Here is a 26430-nt window from a genome sequence, read left to right as displayed (position 1 = left end):
CTTGGCTTCAAAAACATTTTGAAGTATCATGTTCCAAGGAGTAATTAGGTAACATAAATAAACTCTATGATTTAGCAAACAGCAATTGGAGAACATACATTTAATATAATCTGCATTTAAACTACCGTATTAATATGTAACATCCACCATAGATGAAAACAAAATATATACTTCAATAGTACTGTCCACAGTGGCAGAACAGTATGAAGAATGGTCTGTTAAATTTTCAGTTCCTCACCAGATCTCTAATATCTGTTTTACAAACATGTAACCATATAGCTGAACACATACCTGAGTTATAATATTAGTCTCTAGAATTATAAGATGACATTGGAAGACAGGAGTACATCATGATCTGTGCTAATGCAGCGTAGTTCCACAGTATATTCTGTAAAAGAAGGCAGAAGGAGGATTTTGCTGGCAATCTGAAAGTGAACTAGATCCATATGGTTGACAAAGATGCTTGTATATATAAGTTCTTGCAACTTCGAAATGCCTAACAAACCAAGAAACAAATCTTAGAGGAGTTTTGTGGGCTTTTCTTGTTCCTTTTTACTATCTAATATACAAATACATTGTACACCGACAATTAGTAACAGCACTTATGTGCATTAGGCAGCATTGCAGCAGTTTCTTTTATGGTGAAAAGTTTGCTTTCTGTTTTGATGTATACCATTTTCCCTTCAACATTAGCAGAAATTAAAGTGAATTAGGGTTTGTAATTTTCTTCTAGTAGTTAGTCTGGAAATCATATTGTATATGCTGTTTTGAGAGAATTCAAGTAATCAATCTTAGTTATTTAAGCTCAATATCCAGAATCTCTTAATAATTTTTCCTGTGTATGGAATTGATTTATTTGGTCAGTACAGACAGGCAATTACTGCCTAGTGATTAACCTCACAGTAAGCATCAATATACTGCGTTTGATTGACTCTCATATGAAGAAAGCAGAGAGAGTCTTCAAGAATTTGATATATACCGGAAGGAGGTTGTCAATTACCTTTTACAATATATGATGTATGGATTCAAATACATATTCCCTCAGTCCTCAGGTGATGCCTTCTGCCCCTATGGTTGGTGCTCCACTTCACAGCAGTATTTCAAACATACTCAGACTGACAGAAAGGCAAAAGAAAAAGGCTTTGGAACCAGATGCATGTTGCTGTTTGTAGTAATAGTTTAAAAAAAAAAAAAATTCATCACTTGTGGTGTAGGTAGGAGTTCAGTATTTAATGTTTAACTAGACAGAGACAGAAAGAGACTTGGCTGATTTTGATGTGCTAAAAATGAATGAATGATTATGGAGGGAATTATTCTGTTTCCACCTCTTCAAACCCCAGCAGATATAAGGAGAATCTCCAAATTAGCAATCTGCTTGGGTAGTACTGTAGGTCGTCGTGTCATCTTTATAATATTATGTGACTAAACAGAACAAACAGATTTACTCATAATACTACTAATTTTATACTGCATCTGTATTGATGTCTTGATAAGACTTAATCAATGCTTTATAGGAAGAGATTCACGCTTTAGGTGCCTGTCTTATGCTTTTTCTGTGAGCTGAAAAACGGCATTGCCTTAGACATACATTGAGGAATATATAGAATAAATGGGGGGAGCAATGGACTGTGTGTTTGTTTTGAAAAAGGAATTTAACTTTAATTCATGAACTGAGAAATAAATGTCACAAATGACAAAAGTGGAAAATTAAATTGATAGGTGATTGCTTTACTGTATTAATGAAAAAATAATTAATTGAAACAAATGAATGATGAAGCTTGTGTGAACCATTGCTAAGAAAAAATTCCATCAATAAATCCCAGCTCCAGAAGGAGTAAAAAAATTATAAGACACTTGAAATTTCTCTGCCAAATATACTTTTTAGTTAGAATAAAAGAAATTCAAATGTATGAGTAAGAATTACCAATTGGACCCAAACTTTTCATAACATATGGGAAGTTGTAATGTGTTTATGCACATGTAATGGGTATATCAAATTAGAATTTATGAAAAATAACTCACTATTCATTAGCATTACCTTGTGTGGTAATCGTGAGTGTGCCACCACCACACACTCATTATTAGAAAACAGAGTCACTTTTTTTTTTTTTTTCCATTTTCTGTGGGCTGATTCCACATACGTGTTTATGTAAGACTGGAATTTGGACTTTCTACATTTTTTTTTCCTGGAATATACTACCTTTCCTCTAGAAACAGGATAAACCCCACATGTGATCCAAGAAATCCATGAGCCAGATGTTAAATATGTATACATTTGTAGTATTCTATAAAAACTGAATATCTGCTTGTACATTATTACCATTGCCGAGTAAGAAATCAAATAGTTAATTATTTTGCTAAGAAATCATAGGTATCTGGTTGTTGACATAACAGGATTCAGTGTGTTAAGCAGAGAGTACAACTAGATTAAAGCACCATTCTTGTCCTTCCTTCTACCTACCAAAGGCAATGAGAAACAGGCAGAATACCCAGAGAGTAGAGTTACAAAATCGTAGGGATACTCTCCAGATACATAAAATTTTCTTCTTCCTTTGTCTTTCCAAATCTCAGATTGGAATAAACAAGATAAAAATTATTTTGCAAAGTAGCATTATTTTAGTGGATAGACTGTTTCTGAGCAATTTTTACTGATATATTTTCTTCAGATTGGAAACTGGTTTGGCCCAGGCAGTCATTTGTACAAAAATCTCGAGGGTGTTTATGCTAAATAGTCCTTTTAGCAATTGATAATTTAGATGTTCTATAAATGAAATCAAAAGAAGAAGCTATTAAGACCTCCTGAGAATGATCCTTTGCTGAAGTAGTGCAGTAGGAGAGATGCTAAACCTTTTTCTCACTGATTTCTTGTGCTACTTTATGTAAACAGAATCACAGAATCATCTAGGTTGGAAAAGACCTTGAAGATCACCTAGTCTAACCATTAACCTAACACTGACCATTCTCAGCTACACCATATCCCTCAGTGCTATGTCGACACCTCCAGGGATGGGGACTCCACCACTGCCCTGGGCAGCCCATTCCAACACCTAACAACCCCTTCTGGAAAGAAATGCTTCCTGACATCTAGTCTAAACCTTCCCTGGTGCAACTTGAGGCCATTACCTCTTGTCCTGTCACTTACTACTAGATTAAAGAGGCTCATCCCCAGCTCTCTGCAACCTCCTTTCAGGGAGCTCTAGAGGGCAATGAGGTCTCCCCTCAGCCTCCTCTTATCCAGACTAAACACCCCCAGTTCCCTCAGCCACTCCCCGTACGACCTGTGCTCCAGACCCTGCACCAGCTGCGTTGCCCTTCTCTGGACACGCTCGAGTCATTCAATGTCCTTTTTGTAGTGAGGGGCCCAAAACTGAACACAGGAATCGAGGTGCGGCCTCACCAGTGCCGAGTACAGGGGTAAGATCCCTTCCCTGTCCCTGCTGGCCACGCTATTGCTGACACAAGCCAGGATGCCATTGGCCTTCTTGGCCCCCTGGGCACACTGCTGGCTCCTGTTCAGCCGGCTGTCAATCAACACCCCCAGGTCCCTCTCTGACTGGCAGCTCTCCAGCCACTCCTCCCCAAGCCTGTAGCGCTGCTGGGGGTTGTTGTGGCCCAAGGGCAGCCCCCGGCATTTGGCCTTATGGAAACTCCTCCAGTTGGCCTCAGCCCATGGCTCCAGCCTGTCCAGGTCTCTCTGCAGAGCCTCCCTACCCTCGAGCACATCAACACTCCCACCCAACTGGGTGTCATCTGCAAACTGACTGAGGGTGCACTCGATCCCCTCGTCTAGATCATCAATGAAGATGTTAAACAGGAGTGGCCCCCCAAAATATATCTGTTTCAAATAGACACAAGTTTGAATCTCCAGTTCTAAAGCCATGGGAACCTAAATTAGAATAGCAGACCTAATACTGAGGTGACACATGCACATAACTACATACAAGGAATGTATCCTATAAGTATGTTGCAAGTACACTGACATTTGGAGTAACCTGAAGTTTCTGGTGATTTTTAAAGACAGGAATGTGTTGGTCTCAATGAAAAAGGAACTATAACAAAAATCTTATTGGAGAAGAAACTATGTCTTCAGACAATATGAAAAAGGATAGAGACAGTTCTCTTGACCTTACAAACATTTCTAGTTATTACACATAAGAATTAGAGAAGCAGGTTTAACATCTTCACAAGTTTGTTGGAAGAATAGGGTCATATGTATAAGCAACTGCAATACTGAAAGTAGCAGCTCCTGGAATACTTGAGGCAGACAGGGTGAGCCAGCTATGGCACTGGTGGGATGAGGCAGCAGCCTGCTTTTCTCACCTCTCCTTCTCTACAGGCAACCGTAGAAGATCGCTAACCAGGATCTCCTTTATTTGTCCACACAGTACACTTTGGCAGCCTTGCTGTCTCCTGTAGGGAAACCATTGTTGCTATTACACACTATTAGACTATGGATTTAATGATATATGCACATTATTTTCATTATTGATGTTGTGTATGCTTGTTGTGATAACCTCAGTGCTCTATACCTTACATACCCATGTGCCTCATATTGAAATATGGACTGGCTCACATTCTGATTTAGAATTAAAGTTGAAAAAAAGAAGGAAGTTCACACATTTTTAAAAAGGCCAAATTCACTTTATAGGTGGAATAGATCTCATCTAACTATAGATGTTGAAAATTCCTAAACGATGTAAAAAGATTATTTTCCCTCCTTTTAAAGAATGAGAAAAAAAATGTCCTTTCTTAGCTTAAATTATAAACAATAAATGCCACCTTTGGTACACCTTTAAAGTAACAACCATATTTAGTGTTCAAATTTTTGGTTTGATGAAAAATGTATTGTTAATGGCAGCAACATTGCAATAACATTTGTAAATAATACACAAAATCTTCAAAAGTTATATAACTATTCCTTTCCAAGAATAAGTATATAGCTTACTTCTGTTCCATAGTATAGTTTGTTCTTATGATATGAATGTATCTTTCAGGTTTCTATTAGGATAATTCTTTCTACTTTGCTTTAATGTTGTTAGGAAAATCTGCATCTCACACTGAAAATATATTATCATCTAAGTGATATGATTCAATTTCCTTATTGTTCTGAGATCTGACTTCATTATCTGCTTTGCAAAGTACAAATTTATTCTAGCACGTAACTAAAGAAAATACATAAACAGTGTAATGGGTGGTACTTGGTTTGTGGTTATGCAATTACATGTTCCAAAATGTCCTGCAATGTACAAAGACATTTGTAAACATTTATACCTTCAGATTGGTCAGATTAGCAGTTTTTCTTTTATATGTGGAATTCTAATTAAGGCATACCTGCTCTCTGTGACAGACTTAATTAAGTGTATGTTCAGACTTGGGAAAGAATCATATTTTAACAACGTAGTATTAATTTAGTCATAGTGCACAACATGGGTCAAAAATATTTTCCAACAGCAATTTATTTTAATTAAATGTTAGGTTTAATAATAGTTGGGGTTTATTTATTTATTTTTAGTACCAAGACATTTGCAAGCACAAACTCTTTCTGCTTTTGCAGAATTTCTTTCAGGTCAGATGAAGTCCAGCTGGGGTCTAAGAGTATATGTCCCCACTGCAATATGAAATAGCTCTCCACAATGAACATAAAGCAAACAGACCCCATCAGCCTTGCAGTTGGAGCATTACTACTTCAATTCCTCCATGACTTTTTTAGTTTTAAATATTCAATTTTTTTTTTTTTCATTCTATTAAAGTAAGAAGCACTTATACCTCTCAGATGGAATCAGAGGTAATCAGTAGGTTCTTACTCCTGAAACATTGCCTCAGATACAGCTTTTATTGTCTTTATTAATTGATTAGTCCCTTTAAAGTCCCCTTAAAAACAATTCCTGATGGAATGAGCACAATTTTAGATTTAGAGATTTGAGCGTGTTCAAAATCAAGCTATAGCAATATTAAATTTAATGTAAATTGATAAAAGTATTTTATTATTTAAATTTAACCTGCTTGGTTTAAAATATTTCTGCAATAATCTAGAAAGTGACAGTTTATCTGCTACCCATGATTTTTTTGGTATTTAGATTTTTTTAGGCACAAAAGGGAATGTAATTTGCCTGTTTTGATTATAGAGTAGTTGACTCTCTTAGTGTTGCTTAAAGGTTGGGATTTGTTGAATAAGCTTTGTCCCTTTTGTTTTCTGACAGAATTAGTCTTCATCAGCATGGTAGAAAATCTTAAATGACTGTATGTACATATGTATTTTTAGTTGTGAAAAGTCCACTGTGAAAATAAATAGTATGAAGAAAAAATTATAATTAAATTATATACCTAGCCTCACAGCTCACTACATTTTGATCTTGTGTACATGGCCAGTCACCATATTTTGTGAAGAAAAAATAGAGGGAGACGGCTTTGAAGGTTTTAGCCTGCTTTAAGTGGTCTGTGTTCTAACTGTGTAAGACAAAATGTACACCCTTTTTTCCCCAAAAATGTTGGCTTTAATTCTTTCCAGTTCTGCTTCCCTTTCAACTCAATGCATTGGAATGAAGGTGCTGCAATAAGCATATACGACTTTATTTTTAGCAGGTGCGAAGTGAGAAAGGTGTTAAAGAACAAAGACCGTTGTTTTTCAAGCATTTAGAGCTTTAGAACAGACTGCTTGGTTTCTGCAGTTAATGACAGGGGTGAACCATTTTTGAATGCACCCAACCCCTCCTTGCTTCAGCTGATCCTAATAATTACAGGAGCTGATACTCATTCCTTTTGTTCATCATGAATTTAATTCAACTCCAGAATATATTCAGACAGAAATTCTATTTACCATTACTATGTGCAAAGACTAATAAAATATGAAGAAAACAGTAGGCTCATTATGAAAGCACCACGTTCAAGCTACCAACATAGAATTCTAGCATAGAATCATAGAATCACAGAATGGTTTGGGTTGGAAGGGACCTTAAAGATCATCTAGTCCCCACCCGCCCTGCCATGGGCAGGGACACCTTCCACCAGACCAGATTGCTCAAAGCCCCGTCCAACCTGGCCTTGAACACTGCCAGGGAGGGGGCAGCCACAGCTTCTCTGGGCAACCTGTGCCAGTGCCTCACCGCCCTCACAGTGAAGAATTTCTTCCTTACATCTAAAACTGATACCCTTTGTCCTATCACTACATACCCTTGTAAAGTCCCACTCTGGCTTTCCTGTAGATCCCCTTTAGGTACTGGAAGGCTACTGTAGGGTCTCCCCAAAGCCTTCTCTTCGCCAGGCTGAATAATCCCAACTCTGTCAGCCTGTCCCCATAAGGAAGGTGCTCCAGTCCTGCTGATCATCTTTATGGCCTCCTCTGGACTTGTTCCAACAGGTCCATGTCCTTCTTATATTGGGAGCCCCAGAGCTGGACATAGTACTCCAGGTGGAGTCTCACCAGAGGAAAGTAGAGGGGTACAGCCACCTCCCTTGACCTGCAGGATGTTGTTGTCTTTCTGGGCTGTGAGCACACTTTGATGGCTCATAGTACTTTTTCCATCCACCAATATCCCTAAGTCCTTCTCTGCAGAGCTGCTCTCAATCCACTTATTTCCCAGCCTATATTTGTGCTTGGGGTTGCCCTGACCCGTGCAATTGTCCTTGCACTTGACCTTGATGAAACTCATGAGGTTTGTACAGGCCCACCTTTTAAGCCTGTCAAGGTCACTCTGGATGGCATCCCTTCCCTCCAGCATGTTGACTGCACCACACAGCTTGGTGTCATTGGCAAACTTGCTGAGGGTGCACTAAATCTCACTGTCCATGTCACTGACAAATATGTTAAATAGTGCCAGTCCCAATACCAACCCCTGAGGAACACCACTCATCACTGCTTCCTTAGATGGTCTGGTTCCTTGAATGGTCTTGAACCTTGATCTCCTACAGTGGATACTTCTTCATTTTCCCAGTCCCTGCCTTTGTCTTGTGTGACTAGGGCAGTATAACTGGTCTGTGAAGACTGAGGCAAAAAATTTGTTGAGTACCTCAGCCTTCTCCATGTCCCGGGTAACCAGGTCTCCTGTTTCCTTCCAGAGAGGGCCCACAATTTCCCTACTCCTCTTTCTCTCACCTATGTACCTATAGAAGCTGTTATTGTTGACCTTGGTGTTGCTGAGCAGGTTTAATTATGTCAGGGCTTTTTCTTTCCTGATCTTATCCCTGGCTGCTAAGAGAATTTCTCTGTATTCCTCCCAGGCTACCTGTTCTTGCACCCTCTGTAGGGTTCTTTTTGGTTTTGAGTTTGTCCAGGAGATCCTTGTTGATCCATGTTCATCCGTGCAGGTCTCCTGCTGGTTTTATCTGACGTCCTATTTGTTGGGATGCATTTCTCCTGAGGTTGTAGGAGGTGAGTCTTGAATATTAACAAACTTTCTTGTGCCCATCTTCCCTCCAGGGCTTTATCCTATGCTACTCTACCAAGCTGATCCCTGAAGAGGCCAAAGTCTGCTCTCCTGAAGTCCAGGGTAGTGAGCTTGATGTGTGTCCTCCTTGCTGCCCTAAGGATCTTGAACTCCACCATTTCATGGTCACTGCAGCCAAGGATGCCCTTGAGCTTCACATTCCCTACCAGCCCCTCCTTGTTGGTGACAACAAGGTCCAAGATAGCACCTCTCATTGGTTCCTCTATCACTTGGAGAAGGAAGTTATCATCCACTCATTCCAGGAACCTCCTGGATTGCTTATGCCCTGCTGCGTTGTCTCTCAAAAAGATATCAGGTGGTTAGAGTCCCCCATAAAAAGACCAGGGCTTGTGAACATGAGGCTGCTCCTATCTGTTTGTGGATGACCTCATCCACTTGGTCTTCCTGTCTGGGTGGCCTGCAGCCAACCCCCACTATAATGTCACCTGTCCCTGCCCTCCCTTTAATCCTGACCCATAAATTCTCAGTGAGCTCCTCATCCATTCCCAGTCAGAGCTCCATTCACTCCAGATGGTCATTGACATAGAGGGCAATGCCCCCTCCTCATCTCCCCTGCCTGTCCTTCCCAAAAAGCCTGTATCCTTCCATTTCAACACTACAGCCATAGGAGCCAACACACCATGTCTCCGTGATGACAATAAGATCACAGCCCTGCAGGCATGTGCACATCTCTAGCTCTTCCCCATGCTACATGTGTTTACACAGAGGCATTTAAACTGGGCACCTGATGAAGCTGACTTACTGGTGGGAGTGGCTGGAATTCCTTTGTGCTGCTCTCAGGTGCTCTCCTGGTGACCTGTGATCCTTCTTCAGGGTCTGGAAATCTATTCTGTCAATGGCGTCAAACTGGTTAGGGTGGGATTCATTGAGGTTCCTCCTCCCTGGCAACTTTAGTTTAAAGCCCTCTTTACCTGCTTGGCAAGCCTGGACTGAAGATATTCTTCCCCTTTCCTAACAGGTGGGCCCCATCAGCCCCCACTAGAACAGGTTTCTCAAAGTGGTCTAAGTAGCTGAAGGCTATGGGGTTTTTATAATACATAAATTCCTGTAAGTTTAACAAATTCATGACTGAATAGTGAGTTGGATGGGGGTTTTAGTCACAAATGAGTGATCTTTTATAGTACAATCATTTTTGTACGACTGAAAACAAAGTTTTAAATTAATTTCCTGTGTGTCTTTGAGTAATAATAATCAGAATGTTATTTAGAGATTTGATTAAAACATTCTCTATAGATGTTCATCTAGCATACTCATTGTAAATGGATTTAGTGGGTTATTCAAAACCAGCCTTACATAAAGACAACAATGAGCAGAGCTTCATATATTTTACTTGAGAGTAAGTGCAAATGATGTCATATACTGTATGTTATATGTTGAAATTATGAATTAGAAAACCAACTTCAGCAACTTACCAGAAGAACAGATGCAACAATTAAAGGGAGACAAATTCCCAGCTCTGTTTCAGACCTTGCTGGTGGTGACCTTCTGATATTTCAACTGTTGTGAATTGGGGTGCTCACAAAGACCAGCTTTAATAATTGGAGATAATTCCCATCTGTGGTTATTGGAGAGAGACAAGCTCCTCTAGACAGTGAATCAGAGAAGTAAACAGAGTTGGGTGGTCAGAACTTTTTTTATAAAACTATCTCTATGGGCATTAGAAGGAGTAGTGTTTCCTCTGCCTAAAATTACATAACTAGTTCCTTTTGGGTTAAACATTTACAGGTTTGTCATTATGGACAAAGTTCAAATTCATGCATAATATACCTTCTGTAACATTCTTTCCTTCTTACTTGATGTCTTTTTCTGTTATTTATCAAAAAATTGTCCAGGACATGGCCACTCCTCCTGACTTTTCTTATTTTACTAGTGCTTTTTAAACAAGTTCACCTTATCTTTCACTTCCCTTGCTGTAACCTAGGTCTCCCTCTCTACCTGATAGTGTATCTTCAGAGGATAAGTGATCAGTCTCTTGTGGCTTTTTGTGTGGATAATGTAAAAATAGAACATTACCTGTAATATATAATGGAAATTTTTGGTTTTAGTATGTTAAAGTAAATATCAGTATTAATTTTATTTTAATAATCCTTTTTCACTGTGTGTCATTCTCATTAATGCCTCTGCTTGTCTCATGCAATGTTAACTGATGGAAAATATATGTATGAATTTTAATAGTTACTTGGTGGGCAGATGCTACGAAAAAATGTAATTGATGGTGCAGTCATGACTTTTGTTGGAGTCCTCCGGGTTGACAATATGTTGTTAGTAAAAGCTAAGGGAATGTTTTAAGATATGGTAATCAGTAGAAGAAATCTTATAACCTGATGAAAATGAAGAATTCCACTTGAATTAGATATTATATAACAAGTGCTGTGTATATTGTTAAAATGACGACATTTTTGCTTACTTCTACCCATAGTGTTGTTATTAGAAAACTGATTACTTTTTAAAACTTATATTAGACTTTTTTTTTTCTTCAGATTTTTTTTTTTAATTGTGAATTTGTGTTTAAAGTTAAAAACTAAGATAAAAAAACCCTCCAAACAAATTTGTTTTTTACACCAGTTGAGAAAAATTTAGGGAAATGCTATTTCCTGGTGTGATGGAAGTTGGCTTGTATGAGTCAGTTTCCCTTTCTTCATTAGTCATATCAGAATAAACGTTTGAGTGGACATTGTTACCATGGTGCTGCTTCCCATTGTTTCAGTTTAGTGTGGCGAAGTTGTTGATGAGCTCTGTTCTACAACGAAGCTGTAGACAAAAATATTTATTGCAAAACTGTGTTAGTGACTACTAAAGACATAAAAGACTTAAAACCCCTTAGTTCAATAAGATGTACAAGAAATTAGATAAATCTGTTCTTAAGGCACCCAAGATGCTTGTTAAGCAACCTTTTAAAATGTAGATAAATTGCATTTAATGTTAATGTTTTGCATTATTGCTATGGAATCAGAAGACTTCATTTTACTTTAACGTTCCCCTAGAGTATGTTAAATCTAACAATATTGTTCTAACCAAGCATTTATCATTTCCCTAACTTTTCTTTGAAAGCTTTAGATAATTTATGGGTACAGTGGTGTCTTCCAGGATGGTATCTTAATAAACTAGAGTGTAAAATGTATAAGTACAATAGTATATGGACCTTGTGTTGCCACTGTCTTTAGATCTGTACACATGCCTAAAAACAGTCTACACACAATTATATTAACTGAATATTTAGCTTTAAAATGGAGGTAGTTTTCAATTGTTTTAAAAATCTTTCAATTGGTTTAGTCAAATACTTAACTCAGAGTTACTAAGTGAAATTATATTGGTAGTACGTATGTTCAGCAAGAAAAACATGCATGTGAAATCGTTGCAATTGTTATTACAAGCAGAAGAAATTTTTTTAAAAAGAAGAAACACATCTTGGTTTTACTACAGCATTACCTGCTTGGATGCAGCATTAAAATAGTGGCCTCAAAATCATGTAGAAAGTATCTGAGATGTATTCCACTATATCAAAAGTACACTTACCTTAAAGAGTATTCATGTCTTGAGATGACCTCAGAAATATTGTCTTCTCCCCTTCAGCATCCCCCAAAAAAGAAGTAATCAGGCTTTTCTTCATGTTGTTGAGCCACAGTATCACTTAAACGTCTAAAATATAATAGCATATAAACAATGCATAAACAGTGCTTATCAAATGTAAGAAACAAGTTTTACTTGGAATTTTTTTACAAGTGTGAATCAAGAGTGAAATCTTGTTTTCTTTGAGATCAACGGCATTTTGCCCACTGACTTAATAGAGACAATATTTCAGCTTTTCACTTTTTTGTTAAGAAAGATCAGAACTCAAATTCATTTAAAAATATTAAATCAGATTTAAAAAAAAATCCAACTCCGCAGATCACCTTGGTATTTTATTGGTTATTCTCTCATGCAATTTCTTTCAATTAATTAATCAATTACTTTTTAGAAATAAATTAAAAGATATCTTCATCATGTTTTAGTAACATCAGAAAAGGCATAACAGCTGCATAGTGACCATCCAAACCAGAATGAACAGTAGATGAAATCTTTTTTGCCATAATAAAGGGAGAAAGCTTGCCCATCTATTTCTACATGACTCTAAAATAAAGGTTTTCATTTTAGATCTGGATAAAACTATAGTTCTTCCTAATTTACTCACTTGATGAATAGTTTGATCCTATTCTTACTGGAATCAGTATGGATAAAACACCTACTGGCTTACCAATAAAAACACAAGACTAAAATATAGCAGTCAAGAGAACAAATTTTCTATTATAGGGACCTTTATCTAAAAAGTTTGAAAATTAAAGATGCATAAAAAGGAATAGAAATTAATAAATCAAAATTATATCATAATTCAACTTCTGATGTTTTACTTATTTGTGTAAGAGCTTAATATAAGAAAACAATTCCACCAACTTATTTTTTTCTGTGGGAAGTTGATAACACACGGTAATTGTTTGATATGAGAAAGAAACTGGAACTGGCAATGACATTTTTCATTTCTTTAATACAGTTTTTCCTTTCACTTTGGAGTATTATATTCACATCCAGAACTGCATTAATTTAAAAATATGAGATATAACCTCATAGAAACAAGACTGAGGAGTGATATAAATCAGTGGATTTCCTCTGTATTGTTTAAACAAAGTGGAAAGAGAGGAACCAGAATAGAAAGATGCCTCTGAGTTTTCTCCCTTTCTAAATGATTCTGTCTCTCCTCACTGCATCCTTCCCATGTTAAACAAGATAATGATATTTCTCCAGACACAGGATATGACAAGGAACATTCTCAGCCCTTAATAAGTCCTTTATGGACTCAACAGTCCCACAGCATAATTCTACTCAAAGATGTGGGAGGTTTATTTATGCTGAGTATAAGATCTGTTGTGTGTCTTTAGAGGTAAGATTCTTCTCACCTAACTTTAATACTTACACCCATCTGCATATTATCTAGTTAGTTGCTCTTGACAGTAATTCCGTGGCATGACTTGTCTCCTCTTAATGCCAATGCATGAAACATCATGAGCTGTGTTATACAAAGTCCTGCTTCCATCTCTTGTCTAGCAAAGCAGCTTTAGGTGACAAATTCAAATGTAGATTTATAATATAGACATCTAAATTATATGAATCATACTTTAAGGTTTTACAGTTGTTATGTTTATAATCTTTGGAAATAGTAAGCTGGCTCTACGTAATATTTTGTTGTTATAAAACAAGTAAAAAAATTAATGACAGCTTTTTGAAACAGAAGAGCAAATCTGTAGTAGAAATAGTATTTGTTTTTTTTGACTGAGATGTATAGCTGAAAAAAATAAGCAAGCATTTCGGTGTACAAGGCTGTCTTCAGATCTCAGGGGCTCAATATACCAGCTGCTCTAATAAAATATATTGCTTCTACCTCGTTTTATCTAAGCCATCATGTCTACAACAACATTACTATTGTTTTTCATGGTATTTAAGTTTTCTTAGGATAGAATCACAGCATGCATTTCTTTAATCTAGCTGCATTGTGCAAAAATAAGTATAGGCGGTTTTTATCAAAATATTACTGGTTTGATTCATTTTATCAACTAGAATAAACTGTGCTTCACATGTAACACAGGGTATATCCTTTTCCGTTCTGTGCTTTTTTTGAAAGATGATTGTGGTTACAGATGAAAGCTTTCCTTTTATATTTCACTATTAGGAAAACAGCTCAAACTAAACATAAATTCCTCTCTGAAGGACTCTCTGAAAACAAAGGTTTTGATTTGAGAGCTACAGTAAACAAACTAAATGTTTTATAAGAAATTAGGTGGGTTACAGTGTTTCAGCATGGTAAATTTTTTTTAAACTACTTCTGTTCACTGCTTACATGTGTCTCCTAACAGGGTATTAACTGACATTAATGTCCAGGTGGGGAAAGAACCTGAGGAGGGATGTGATTTTTATTTTGTTGTCATATAGTTCTGCCGGGAAACCTCATCTCTTCCATGCACAGCATGGGAGGCAAGTGCTGCTCACCATGAACACCTCCTACTTCCTCCATGGCTTTGTGCCTGGTGCTAGAGCCTAAGCACCAGCTGCCTCGTAGTAGCCCATGCTGGTCTTGTCCTAACATACCGCTCCCCTGAATCCTACACAGTTTGTGGTTTCAATGACCAAAACAGGCCTCTCTCACTTTGCCAAGCCTGCCCTTTGAAAGCACAGACCAGCAATGCACTTTGGGTCTTGGCCTTGCTTCCAAGATGGGCTTCGGTGGCAGCAGCAGCAGCAGGGACCTCCGAAGGGACCACCCTGCCTCCCCACAAACACTGCCGGGGTTGTTCCTGCCCTCCTGCAAACCACCCATCTGCATATCCTCCCCTGTGGGAAACTGGGACAGCAGCAGCTGACAAACGAAGGCTTGGTAGAAAGGCAGCACAAAAACAACCCGCTGCAGACGGAGGCTACAGGGACCACTGCTTCTGCGGGGAGGAAGGGAGCACCTACCCACACCCATCCGAGAAACAAAGGAGCCACAGCCTCTGGCTGAGCAGTCACCCCTCCCTGCAGTGGCAGAGTGTTGCTGAAATCCGGTTTTGATTTTCCAGGTGTTTTGTTCCTTCAAAACAATTCCATTAGTTTTTCAGAATTTTTGAGCTAGCATTCAGAATCCAAAAAGTCACTCATGAATAACTTGGTAAAGGGCAAAAAATGCATTGTGATAAGCTAATTTAAATAGAAATAGGCTCATTCCTTTGTGTGGGTTGCATATGCTTGCTTTTTTTTAAAAAAAAAAATCTAGATTTTTATGAGCAAATTCAGTTTTCTGAGGAGCTACTCTGACACCTTCAGGAAAAAAGAAAAATAAGGCTAGCTGAATTGTTTGTCATTTTTGTACACCTAGCAATATCTGGACTATTTGGTCACATTTGAGGAATGACAGTTTCTTAGGATGAATGGGAGGGCAGGAGCAGAGATTAAGGAAGAAAAGACACTTGCAAAACGTGGATAATGGGACGTTTACTGGGAATTATGTGATAATAACAGGAAAAGCATTTATTTTCTCCCAACTCTTGTGCACAAATAAAAAGCTGTACACAATAAAAAATAGTCCTATGCAGCTACTGTTCTGATAAAGACAGGCTCAAAAGATTGAAGAACAGAAATATTTGAAAGAGATATTTTGGCTTCTGAAAAGTCAAGGACATTTCAAGATACTTTTGCATGGGCTCTGTAATGCCTTATTCTAATATATTATGAACGCTTGTTGGCAGTCTACATCTCATCTTTTCAAAAGCTAAATTCTGTACTGTTCTGATCTAGGTGTCTTCTTGTCTATGTGGTTCATGAACATCTTTGTGATCTGTCATAGTAGATTTGATATGCACATAATGCTGAGGGAACAGTGATTTAAAAACTCCACTTAGAAAGATATACAGGCTTATGTGCCTGCTATGGGGTGGACAGAAAGCATAAAGCACTGAAAATGTCTTACTTTATGCTGTAGTTTATGTAAATTGAAAGAAAATTTTACCTTTGCATACAAGTTCAGGGTCTTGTTATTGCTTAATAGTTCCTTAAGAAACATGATCATTTCTTTCAGTTGTCAGTGTTGGTTTTTTCTGACCTGTCTGTAAAACAGCAGTTCTGAAAAATGTTATTTAATTCAGCAAAAATAAAACAAATACAAACAAGATAAATTACACTGTTAGGCCTTAAAAGCCAAATTAAAAGACTTTCATAACTTGAAAATTTTATTTCCGTTTTTGAATGTATGGAAAAGTAACTCTTCTAAAAAACCATGCCAGTTGACCTAGTTTCCTTATTAAACTGAGTGCTGTATAGTATCAAAGGACAGAAAACTTGCATTAACTTGATTAAAAATACTATACTGAGTCAATAGAAAAATGATGAATCTACTCTTGGGATTTTAAATGGATTTTGTGAGCAGAAAGGAGAATTTTTTAATAAGCAAATTGTTACAGAATGAATTGCTACATGTGTAGAATGTTCTTATAGTTCCTACTAATGTACATTATAGAAGAGTAAATGAAATGTGTAGAGAACGAAATGCAATTCTGACTCAAGAACTGAATTGAGGGGTCTTAATTCTTGTTTGTTTATGGCAGTTGATATAATCTAGTTACATTAACTGAAATACTGTTAATTTTCAGGATATCACCATTCATAGCAAAAAGGTATTTATATTGTTAGAGGCCTTTCAGCATCATCAGCCTGTTAGGATAGAAGAAAGATGTCTTCTGCATTTTCAGCCATTAAAAGAGAAGCTAGGCCAGTGCTGGAATACGTCTGTCATAGAATCAAAATACTGAAGTGAGTTTGCATTAACACTATTTGCATTTTCTTGCTTTATTATGATCTGTACAGGATTTTGAAAAAAAAAACCAACCAACCAAACCATATTTACGTTGCAGTGATGGGCTGTTACGTTAAAAGATTTAGAAGAGGCTGAAAGGTACATTCATCTACAGCTAAGAGATGTTTGATTTTTTTACTCGTTCAAATATAAAGCATAGTCACATGACTTTTTACTTTTAACTTAAAATATTTAGGTGTTTATAATTAGACACATGCACACACCCATTCACTGAATTTGAATGGATTTCACTGGTCATCAGTCAACAGAAAACATGCCCAGTTCAAACAAATACTTCTCCAAAATGTTTGTCAACTTTTTTGGGGGGGAGGGGAGGGGAGGCGAGGAAAGGAGAGGCGAGGCGAGGAGAGGAGAGGAGAACAGAACATATTTTAAACTGTTTTTAGCTGTATTTGACCTTTACCAAATTTTGAGTAACAAGTTTTTGAAGAAATATATGGGACTTTCCACCCTGGAAGGAAAAGTCACTTCTAGTGGGAAAAAAATAATTTTAAAATCTTGCTTAGAATCTATTATTAGAAACTATTCCATGAGATAAGAGACAGCTTTTCATGCCTATAATGATACACCAACTTTTCCCTAAGTAAGGTGACAGTTTTGCTGGGGTCAGGAAATGCAAACCAAGACAGCAGTACAAGAGTGGATAGACAGGGTATTTGAGACAAACTTATCTTTCTTTCTACTGTGGAATGGGAGCTCAGGAAGACTTTAACAATATATCCTAAAAGATTCAGTGGCTATGGGGAAAAATTAATATGCAAAGATGGAAGGAGTAAGAAGCTTCCGCTAATAGAGAGAAACACACATAAAGAAGACACTGATATTTTTTCCTACTGTAACTGTGTTTACGATTTTTCCTGCTGTGGGAATCTGTACCATTTTTCACAAGATAGTATTGACACTGAATACTGTGGTGAGCTAGACAGAAGGCATGAATATCTTTAAGTGAATACTATTGTATTTGCCATCATGAATGGCTGCTGTAATCACAGCTTCTAAAACCCATTGTAGGTTTCAGCAGTCCATGGTACACTGGAGCTCTGCAGAGATACAGTAATTGTCAACATTTCATTAAAGAAAACAATATAAGTGGAATGAATATTCTTAGCTTTTTTTTTTTTTTAATTTGTACAACTGATTTATAAAAGAAATAGCAGAGAGAGAGACAAACAAGAGGGCAAAACGCTGTGAAATGTAATTAGATAAGAATATTTGGGAAAGGTAAAATACCGCTACAGCGAAGCCTATAAGGCATTCTTTAAACTATTGAATGGATTTTGGTTTTTAAGATGGTATTTTGAGATATTGCTATGATTATTAGAGATATCACACTGAATTTTGTTTCTGATTTCTGTTTAAAAAGAAAAAAAAAAGTTATGTAAGTCTTTATTTTATTGTTTATGTACCAACAGGCTCAAGTATTTTACAAGTTTTCTCAGTTGAAATTATGAGTAGTTAGATTTTGGGAGAAGTTAAAAAGTGATGTATATTTAGTTAACTTTTTTATATTGTGTATCTGCATTCAGCTGATGAAGAATGTACCCTACCTGAATGTCACTGAAATGATGCTTTCATGTAAATTTACTGACCAAGGTTTGTGTAGACTGATCTGATGAAAACATCAGCTAAAAGCAGAGCTAGGCATGTCCTTATTTAATAAATAATATTCCCCCACCCCCACCCCCCCCCCAGTAGTTTCAACAATCATTTTAGAATTTATATGAAACCCATTGAAGAGTTTTGGCTTTGTCTATCAGCTTTGTCTTTATCTGTCATCATGAAATATTTTCACTACATTATGCAACCTTTTTCTGTTTAAAAAGCTTTATAATCATTGTATTTATTCTAATTAACATTACAAGAGAGAGATTCCAAACTGCCTTTGAAACTATTACTATCTCATGTACTTAATGATTTGGTTTACTTGCTTAGTTGCTTTTAATCTAGAAATGGCATTATAGCAAAAAAACCCAACACTGTCAAATATATGAAACGATTTTTCTCACTCCCTAAGGTTGTCTTGGCTACCTCTACAGATGTAAGAAAAACCTGTGTACCTTATGCACAAATTTTAAATAATACTGAAAAGTAAATGCATAAAGAATGTCAGAATAGGTTTTTTAAAGATAAAATTAATGTTTAATGTGGCTTTATTGTACAAATAACCCATCACAGCCTGCAAACCCTCCTCCATCCTTTCCTTACTGCACTGAAAAAAGAGCCCAACACTTTAGCTAGGCAAAATGAGAAATATTTTTTATTTTATCTGGTAAATGTAAGGTGGGATTTTTGCATCCCCATATCACATTATTTTAAAATAAATTTGAATGGCCTTTGAAATTTGATTCCATGTGTCTGGTACTCCACTTAGGCATTGTTATAGGGGATAGATCACAAGCTGCAAAAATTGTAGATGTGAGTCTGAAGCAGCTTGACAACTAGACAAGCACTTAGAATTCTTCTAATATTTTTTTCATGTCATCTGTAAGAATTACATTATAAATCAGGCTTTTAAACGTTGCTTGCTAATGTCTTGTTTTCTTTCTAGGAGATTTATTTCTGCCTAACACAGCAAGAAATATTGGTTAAAATTATTTAGATTCCTTTTTTTTTCAGAATTGTAAGTCAAGTCTTAATGGTCAATGAAATACAAATGCAGAAGTTAATGAAGAAATATATAATTGAGAACTTAAACCATGTGGAAGTGAGGAAATCTGGGAGGAGGTCATATGTTAGAGAAGGAAGATACTGCAGCAAATGATGCTCAAAAATCTCAGTAATACTACTGGTGATTAATTATTAGGATGTGCTGCTTGAAAGCACAAAGTCTTTTTTGGGAGTGACATAATTTTGTTGCATTTACTTGCACAGTGGTTCCATCAAATGATGACTTTTGTGACACTGCTAGAGTTGGTGGTCACCTCGTCTGGCAGTCATTCTTGAAAAACAGGTTTTTGTAACCAATAAAACAATTAAACAACATATTCTAAGTAGCTGCTGTAGTACTGCATTACAAGAGCAGTAACAGGCAGTATCTTTCTGGATGTATCTAGATACTTCCAGGTTTGGAGATTTAAAAAAAACCTCTTTAGTTTCACTGCTGATGAATTCAAAGACTCAGAAATCAAAATCTCTCTTAATTTCTAAGTCGTCTGTAGCAGGTTCATAAGGAGAGAGAGAAAAAGACACTAAATTTCTGTTTATATATTAGGAAGCTTGTCTCATTGTGATTTCTGTCTGACAGATGTCTACGTCACAGAAAATGTCATTACAGTCAGGAATAATTGGCACCCTCACTGGTTATCTCAACAGAGAGGATGAGATTTACATAGTTTTGGGGGTTGCACTACCAGCCTCACTAAAAGTCCCAAAAGTACATTAGCCAAGGAGGGGTGGAGAAACCTTCTCTTCTGCTCTGGTTTGTAGATAAAGAATTTGGTTCATGAGATCATGATCGTTCACTACTCAGGACAAATAACTTCATTTAAAATTAAATGGTGTGTGTTCTGTTTCTAAACTTTTTTCAATAGTTTGCCTGTGGCTGTTACAGAAATGGAAAAATAACTTTTGAATGTCAAATGAAGATGTTTATTAAAGTGTTGCCTATGTTCAAATTCATTTTTTCTTCACATAGAAAGAAAGAAAATAGTTGTGGTATTCCCTTATGTCACTATGTGTTGGTTTCAACCCCGCCGGGACCGGAGACCACATTGCTGTTGTCCCTCCCCCACCCTCAGCCGGTCAGGCTGGCAGTGAGGCACAAACCCCGGGTTAAAATAAGAAGAAATTTAATACAACAGTGTGATAAACAATCTGAACAACAACAGTAGCAATGATAACAACAATAAACAGCAATAACAGTGAACAAGACAAAAGATATACAGAGAAATACTGCAATGGATACAGACAGCCCCGTGCGCCCCGCCACCAAAGCCACAAAGGAAAAAGCTTCCCGCACTACCATGTGGGACCTGACATCAGCATGGTATGAATAACCCAGCTGGAGATCCCTTCCCCCTCTCAGCTGGGAAAACTTAACCCTATCCTAGCTGAACCAGGATACACTATGACATCCCTTCAGCCCAGCTGTATTTTGCAGCCACATAGTTCAGCAGCTGACAGTAGGTATTAGTTTGTGCACTAATTCTTGATGATGGCCTAAAATGATGATCAGTCTTTGCTACTTGCATTTGAAACTCATTGTTGCTGTAATCAGGATCCTAGATTTCACCTGGTATTCTCTGGAGGCTCTGTAAAGTGTTACTTCCAAAAATAATTTTTCAGGTTTAAAATGAAGGTGGAGACAGTTATTATGAGACCAGTGTAGGTATACATATATTTTTAATGGTATTAGACTGGTTAAATTGTTAATCCTTTTACTCAATTTTTAGATTTTTTTTTCAAATAGCAATTTATTTGGTGAAAATCAGTATTAGCATTCAGAAAGGCAGTATTACTTCAAAACAAACAAACAAACAAACAAACAAACAAACCCCTGCCAACCAAGAGGATAACTGTCCTGCCTATCTCAAAATGTGAAGGGAAGGCAGAACATTTGTACACTGCTGTCAGTGTTCTGCCCAGGTTTAAAGCTGTTGCCTTCTAGTATACGGCTGCATTACAGTTCTAATGCCCCTATCTCATCAATGCTACTGCAAAATGAAACAGTGAACTTTGCTGTGAGAGCTGAGACAGACATTGAAATTTCCAGAAAGGTCAGCTGAAATATTTCCATGCTGCTCTCAGTCTCTCCCCGTACTGGATCTCAGGCTGCCCAAAGCCCTATTCCTCAGAAGCGAGCTGTTCAAAATGCTTTCCAGCAGCACCCACTTGGTAACTGTTTATCTGTCTAAAGATGCCAGCACTTTTAAACTAGGCTATGTGTCAAACTGACAGTGTAAACTGCACAATACACAGTTGCCTACAACTGTCAAACCTTATGCTGTTGCTGATGCAACAGGTAAACCTCAAGGAGTGGTGTTGGCAGGTAAGAGCCTCTCATTTCTAGGTAATCTAGATTTTTCTAGTCAAATGCAGGCTTTTATAAAGACAGGTTGGATGTGACAGTGCTAGGACTAACCATTGGGTTTTTGCTTAGTAAAATGCACAAAAAGTTCTCTAAAGCATCTTTCAATTGGTTTATTACAAATACGGACATGCAACACCTTTTTGTGTGGCGTCTTTCCAGTCACAAATTCTTCTGATCAGGTTCTGAGGGAAAGAAAAGTCTCTAATATTGAGTTCAGATTCTGTAAGTTCAGCTAAGTTCATAACTTCATTACATTCCAAACTACATGTGGGTGTCAAAGTATTGTAGCCTTCACCCTGAACGATTATATGCAGACCTTCTTTTAAAAAAAAGTTAAACCAACTAATTCAAAAAATAAAGCACGTTGAATTAATACTGCTCTTAGTTTCAGACTGCAGGCATACAGAAGGAAAGATAGGAAATATGAAGAGCTACAGGTAGTTAGTTATAACTTTATTTACTCAGTAGGCATTGCCTGGGTACTAGTGCAGGCTACAGTTCCTTCATGAATCACCATCCTTCATGGAAAGCATTCATTAACCCCTTGCTGACCCTCAGATCATTTCTAGAACTACATTCCCTTCCTCTCACACGGCAGTGAAACAATTGGTCAAATGGGACTGTGATTCTGCTTCCCCAGGAGGTCAAGGCTTAGCGTTAAAGAAATACCTCTCTCTGCTATTAGTGCTGCTTTGGGGCAAGCAAAAGATGACCCTTGGATCAGGACCAAGCTGTCTGTAACCTCTGACTTTTCAGATAATTCCTTCCTCTCTGACTCTTGCTTATCAAAGAACTAGATACCTTATCAAGTGAAAAATAGGCACAAGATTCATAGATCCATGTATAAATACATAGGTACACACACAGATACAAAGAATCAAGAATAAATAATACAGTTGTTCAGAATGGATACATACTTCCTATGAACCAAATCTTTCCCCTAATTTTGATCCAAACTGAACAGACTACATCTTTCCTGGTCAGCTCTGGTGCTAGTCATGGTACTCTGGGCTCTTAGCAACCATTTTTAATTGTCAGTGATTCTCACATTCAACATATAAATGCCCAGTTGGTTCTAGTCATTCACTATAGCGCTGCTGGGTTGATTAGAATCACCTACCAACAAAATAAAAACTAAAAAAATAAAATTGGTTCACTGTGTTCTCTTATGATTTCACTTAAATACATTTTCATGAAATCAATTTAGAACTCTATTCACCTGAAGGAGCAGAACATAGTCAAAGTGGAGTAGACTACCCATTGCACTGAAAAAGAGAATGATCTTTTAAAATTTTGTTTACAATAAATAAGCTTTATAAAAACATAAGAAAGCAATTAAAAATATAATCAATTTGGAAAGAGGCTGTGCAGCAAAATAACCTCAGTCTTATTCTCTCAAAAGAATGCATCTTTTATCCATCTGCAATAGTTACCAGTTCCTTGCAAAAAAAAAAAATAAAAAGAAAGTAAAATAATAGAGTGACAGAGGAAAAAAGGGCATGGTGTCAGGCTAAATACATTTTCTTCACCATTTTCTTCTATTCCTTGAAGGAAGGATATTTTTATTTCTGGTCCCTACACAAAAACTGTAATAAAATATAATTAATTGTGAAAATATGAAACAGAAGTTAATACTTGAAGGTAGAAGGGATATTTCCTCTGTATTTGGTGTTTGAAGTAGGTCTCGGATTGGCAAAAGACTTTCCTAATATGCTAGACTGCACCTAATTAAACTGTTTCTGCAAGTTTTCTTTCTAAAAATAATGATTACCACTGAAATTCCAAGAAAGTTTGTTGGGTTTTTTTGTTTGGGGCTTTTTCTATTTGTTTGATTGTTTAACAAATAATTTTGAGTTTGGACTAATATTTTTATTAGAACGCTATACAGTACATTTTCCAAGCAGTCTCTTTTCTGTTTGCTTTGTTTGAGGTGTAGATGACAAAATAGTAATGACAGTGGCCAATAGAGGTAACATAAAAAGCAGGAGTTTGTGTATAATCTTACCTGTATTCTCAAAGAAGAGAAATTTGTGCTGAAAAAATTAGAATGTCATTGAGAGTTCCTTTGACAGCAGCTTCCTCCCTATAACTGTTGCACAAAATCTAGGAAATTATGGTTCTTTATTTATAGTGAGATATGGAAGTCAGTAGGGCATTTCCTCCCTGAAAAGAATTGAAAGATACTGCCTCTGAGATGAGTATATGTTAGTACTAGTAGCACATTTTATGGAAGAAAAGTCAGTTTACATAGTAGGGCCATGGTTTACCAAGCCAAACCTCCCTGGCATGACTGATTAGTGTCTGTCTCCTTATAAGCACTGAAATTTCTACCTTGTATTCATCAGTATTATGTTTCAAAGCACAAGATCTCTATGTGGGCCCTAATTGTGATTTTAGATAAAGTGTAACTATAGGAAGGGAAACAAAAAAATCTCCTAAGTTGACTGTTTATACTGATGGCCACACTGCAGTTACCAGCTTCCTTCATGAGGCATTTATGGCCATCAAAAACTCCATACTCTGTTAAACTTCCATTAGAAAAAAAAAAATATATATGTGAAAAAAATATTTAAAGGTTTGTATTAATGTGAGACTGTTTTATTTGTTAATTGGCACAAGAATTGACTGATATTTGTACCTATCAATTACTTTCAGCATAACTTGATCCCTTCAGGTGAAATAAATCTATGATCCAACTGAGTAGAAATCCCTGTTATCATGAAGTCTGCTGCCAATAGCTAGCATCAGTTTGAGCTGTTCCTGATTTTCAGTTTTTTAGTTCAACCAGAAGATGTGTAACACATAGAGATATTAGTATTTTCAATACAGATCATAAAGTATGATAGGTCTTGGATAATTTTATTAAGGAAAAGAGGACATTAATAATCTTTATGTGAGCTTTTGTAAAACTGTAACCACTTTTTTTGATAGGTGTGCAATATAACTTTTAATGGTGCATAATATTTGTATTTACTATGTGCATTGCATATTAATCTTTTTTACATTCCTCATTTTCCCTGTTGCCATCCACTCTATTCTTTTAGTTAAATCAGAACCAAAGTGTAAATTTAGATTTATTGTTATGACAATATGGGTATGTGTTCTGCTTGCGAAATGGCAGTGATGTATAAAGTAGTGAAATAGAGAAATACAGGGAAGCTAGCCTGACTTTTACTTTAAATAATCTATAGGATAAATATGGATATATTTTAATACTGAACATCTGTATTAAATTAGTATCTTCTAGACAGGAGGTGTGACATCACTTACAGACCTCATATATTCTATTACAAACCCAAATATACAAATAGATATATGTAATGCTAAGATACTAATTCATAGTAATGCCCAAAATCTCTTTATTGAAGATTTGGTTTTAATTTTATAAAGTTTTCCTGGCTTATTTATCACTCTAGCGTAATAGTGTTTCAAGACATGTAACTAATTTTTAAAATTTTTGTGTGCACCTCTGTCACTTTCTAATTGGACAGAAATCCTGATTGCTATATTTTTAGCATGGTTAAGAGTCTTTGAATAACTCTGAACACTTGGAATTAGAAAAAGAGAATGATATCTTGTATTGCAGTGGTATATAAATAATATGTGATTTCATATTAAAACTTGCAATACTGACCAGAGGTACTGCCCGTGGAGCTATAAATAAATAGTATGTACAAGTGGAACTGGATTAAATGTATGTAAAACAAGATGACTAACCAGCTTTCCTTCATGTTCTCTCTAACCTTCTCCCTGAACACCCAAGTAATTTCAAAACGCAGATTTGCAAAGCTGTAAGTTCCCAATACATAGCAAACTTAGTGAACAAAACATAGATTTCTAGTCAAAGACATGAATTTTTCACTGAAGTAATAAGAAAGCAGTTACAGTGTGTGTTTAAGTTTTCTTTAGACAAATGGAGTAGCTACTGAATTCTGCATCAAAGGCAAATGCTAGAAATTTAAATAGGACACACTTTCATACAGAATGTGTTTATACTTGGCTGCAGATATCATTTAATATTTAAAACTCATTTTATCATGTAGCTTATGAAAGTAAGCTTTCTTCTGATACTTAGTCCTGGGAAAAGGTTTTTCCGTTAAAGGATTTTGGGATTTAATTACAGAACATTTCTGAAGCTCCTCTTAAAGATACTAATTCTGCTCTGAATTAACCCATATGTCCACATGTGACCTATATTAGTTGCATAAGGAGAAATGAAAGAACAGGGTAAGCAAGACCATGATGTTTCCTGAGAATATCTTTCAGTTTCTTCATACTTGAAGTTCAGGAAATTCTTCCACTGCTGACTATACCTAATGGTCTTTTTCTAATCTCTGTTTCACTTATTTGTCCTCTCCTATGTACTCTTTAAACCTCCACAATATCTTGCGGAAAGGAATTCTACTAATTTAACCCACCATTGTGTGAAAAATTATATTTTTGATTGTTTTGAATCTTTGTTCTGTTAGTTTTGTTTGATGTTCTTCACTTCTTGTATAAAAAAAAGCTAGTGAATGGTCTTTCCCAGCTCTTCTGACCACTCATGATTTTATTATAGCCTTCTCAAATATCTGCCTTTA

The 26430-nt window shown here is 36.5% G+C and overlaps 1 protein-coding gene across 1 annotated transcript in view; it reads left to right on the top strand.

The window, feature by feature from the left end:
• The window catches only part of IL1RAPL1 (interleukin 1 receptor accessory protein like 1), an 801634-nt gene that overhangs the window by 492571 nt on the left and 282633 nt on the right, over window positions 1-26430 (top strand). The window lies entirely within an intron of this gene.

Source organism: Athene noctua, chromosome 1, assembly GCF_965140245.1.
Source record: "Athene noctua chromosome 1, bAthNoc1.hap1.1, whole genome shotgun sequence".
Lineage (NCBI taxonomy): Eukaryota > Metazoa > Chordata > Aves > Strigiformes > Strigidae > Athene > Athene noctua.
This window is presented reverse-complemented; position numbering and strand designations above follow the sequence as displayed.